General features: G+C 36.5%; 1 long non-coding RNA gene across 8 annotated transcripts; it reads right to left on the bottom strand.

Annotated features, from left to right (window-relative positions):
- Positions 1–757: 757 nt before the first annotated feature.
- LOC131014095 (uncharacterized) lies at positions 758–2,841 on the bottom strand. Of its 8 annotated transcripts, none has more exons than XR_009098038.1 (5): positions 2,622–2,835; positions 2,268–2,527; positions 2,066–2,181; positions 1,326–1,922; positions 758–1,228 (listed from the first exon to the last, which is right to left on the bottom strand). It is a non-coding gene; the product is annotated as an uncharacterized LOC131014095 (long non-coding RNA). The 8 variants fall into 8 exon arrangements; XR_009098039.1 differs by having other exon boundaries at positions 2,162–2,181; XR_009098037.1 differs by having other exon boundaries at positions 758–1,004; positions 1,080–1,228; positions 1,326–2,527.
- Positions 2,842–3,279: the final 438 nt, after the last annotated feature.

The raw sequence follows: 3,279 nt of genomic DNA, 5'->3' as shown, positions 1-3,279 counted from the left end.
TATGTACACACCTATACATAACGGTTTTTTGATATTAATAACGTTTGGTAATCCGTTATGTATAACGTTTTTTACCGTAATTAGATTTCTATTTCTCCGTTATCTATTAATTTATACATAACAGTATAAATGATAAAACCAACAATAATAATATTATATATCATCCAAAATATTTAATTTTATATTATTATCATAAAAAAGAATTCATACAAGATTTGAATATAGTCAAAATTCAACAACTGCTCTATCTATACTATTATGCCTTACAAAAATACTAAACATATTAAATATGCAACTAACTAGCCATATGGTACAACTTTTCTTGTGAATTCACAAGCCTCTTCAGCTCAACGTACGGCTCATTTAATCCACCACAAACCTGCCACAAAATCATACAAAGAGCCAACCAAGAATCACAATATAGAGCATCATGATAAACACTTAAAAAGCATATCAAAGTGATTGGTAAAATGGACAAAACCTATCAAGTTACTAAGCACTAAAAACTTCTCCATCATGGTACCACATGTAGTGAAGGAAACAAATCTCCAATGATCTTACTCCAAAAGTCAAAACCAGAAACTATCCGTTTGTAACCTTATTGTAACTTCTTTGCAGCATATAAAAAACAAGGGCTTTTGATAATTTAGTTTTGGCTCTTTATCTAACCACCAAATCATTTAGACTATTAACTGGCACCTAGATAAGGACTGCAGCTCCTCCCTCACAAAGAGCCCAGAAATTTTGATGCATAATATCCAGGAAAGATGTTCAAGCGAAGCGAGAAAAAGATCAAAGCAGTCTTCAAAATGCAGTTTCAGGCAACACAGGTACGTCAAGTCACCATTGGTAGTGCTGTCTATCAAATTTTAATAATAACTTACAAAATTTTTATTTCAGAGACGATCTTAAAGAATGTTGATTATGCTGTCATTCCTCTCTGCGAACAAATTTAACTATATGTGTTTGAAATATCGTGTGCCTGCGGTAAAACGCCGCCTGTACTAAAATGGGCATCTTTCATACACATGATGATACTAAAGATATTAGCGATGCATTCAAGATTTTAGAATGGATACCTATCTCACAGGTTGATTTGGTTTGTGTTGATATAATGGCAGGTGCCGCAGCTCAAAACAAAAAGCCTCATGATTTCTCTGGTTCCAGTAGATGTAGGAAAGCCGACAGTCAGATTACCAAAATCACCAATTGTTGAAGGGACCTGCACCTGGGAAAATCTGCCCGATTAATATAAAGGAAGTGATATTATTTTACAAGCACTGAACCATATCAATTCCTCTAAAAGAATACTACTGCAAACTTACCTTACAGAGGTTAAAGACAGAAATGTTCCTTGCTTGTTGATCTTTCTGACTCGGATAGAAACCAGCGGCGCGCACAAGCACCTGGCCAACATACCAACCTCTGATGGCTCAAAAGTGTTGTTGAACATAAGAGGGGTAAGTGTCAATTACACGGATCTTTCAAAAGCTCAAGTAACATTCTATCTAATACTATTAAATTAACTAAGGAGATTAAACCTATTAAAACATGAAAATGTCAAGCTCACAAAATAACTGGACATACATAATTCCTATTTGAAATTGAATCAGCAATAGATAGATACCACAGATAAGCTGTGAGCGAGAATCGAGCAAGTAGAAAACAAAAAGTTCCTGCCTCTTTTCATGTAATACAATAATCTTATAACATTATGATTCAAACACTTTGATTTCAATCAGCAATAGATAGATACCACAGATAAGCCGTGAGCGAGAAACGAGCAAATCTAAGTACTCACCAGATCACAAAACTGTTACCATGTGTTTGCTAGGAACAAACTTAAGGAACATGAAAGAAGAAATAAATTGCACCAAAGTCCCAACTATACGAGCATCAAGTAAGATGCAAATGGAATCAATCTGCAATAGAAAAACAGAGCTCACTTTAAACAGAATCTAAAAAGCACAAAAATGTGAGACTGTGAGTCAGCTTTCTAGTAGAAGGGGAAGAGCTAGAATTGATAACCTCTGATGATAGCAATGGAGCGAGAAGCAAAACTAACCTTAGAAACACTAAATCTCTTCTAAACAGATAGCAAATCTAAAATAAAACAAAATAAACTCAGTGCAAAATCCATGAATTAGAGGCAACAATTAACCTCAACCCATATTCCATGTCCTACAACAACGAGAGATTTACTTTGTCAATGCAATCAAACACAAAATCGAACAAACTAATGTGCAAAAATAGAAAATTGTACATACAATGAGAGGGGCGCGGCGAGTAGGCGGCGCTGGTCGCGGTGGCTAGGGTAAGCAGACGAGAGGGGCGGCGACGAGCAGGTGGCGCTGGTCGCGGTGGCTAGGGTTAGCAGACGAGAGGGGCGATGACGAGCAGGCGGCGCTGGTCGCGGTGGCTAGGGTTAGCAGACAAGAAGGGCGGCGCGACGTGGCAGGCGGTGCAGTAGCGGCGCCTAGGGATAGCAGATGATAGAGGTGGCGAAATTAGGGCTTCCTTCCATTTCCTGTTTCAGTTGATTTCTTTAATTCATGAAAAATTCAAACTACAATTCATGAAAAAATTGAGAATAGGAAACATTGAAAATCTTATCTTGATACCTTTAAGTGGCGTATCCCCGCTTGAGACCGAGTCGATTAAAACTCGACGGAGTAGAGTAAGCGGTGAGCAGGGTGAGAGAGGCGTGGCAGCTACTGTCGCCACCTTGTCGTCGAGGTAGAGAGAGAGAAGACACCGACGACGACACAAGTCGCAGCGATTCTTCAGAAGAGAAGGCTCGATTTCTTCTGCTGCTGCCTTGTTCCGTCGAAGCGGAGAAGAGAGATGGAGAGAAAGATAAGAGTGAAATTGGGGAAGGAAATTAGGGTTGTGCGATGAGAGGGAAAAGTCTTTTTTCTTTTCTTTTCTTTTATTTCACTTTTATTATTCAATATTCAATTTTTGGTATTTTCTAATAATGTCTTTTAATTTATATAAGTGTTATTTAATGAAAAAAAATGTTAGGAGTTTTTAATTTATGAAAGTCTATATTCATGAACAAATTCAGATTTTAGAATCATCAATTTATTTATTACTTTTAAATATAATATAATATAATATAAATTAAAAAAAATATATATTTATACTTAACAGTTTTAAAAACTCTCATACATAACGGTTTAATAAACCGTTGTAAAATATGCTCATAGATAACAGTCGGCTTAACGGTTTGTAATACCGTTATGTATGCAACTAATAGATAACGCACAAACATAACGG

Source organism: Salvia miltiorrhiza, chromosome 3, assembly GCF_028751815.1.
Source record: "Salvia miltiorrhiza cultivar Shanhuang (shh) chromosome 3, IMPLAD_Smil_shh, whole genome shotgun sequence".
In the NCBI taxonomy this organism is placed as follows: Eukaryota; Viridiplantae; Streptophyta; class Magnoliopsida; order Lamiales; family Lamiaceae; genus Salvia; species Salvia miltiorrhiza.
This window is presented reverse-complemented; position numbering and strand designations above follow the sequence as displayed.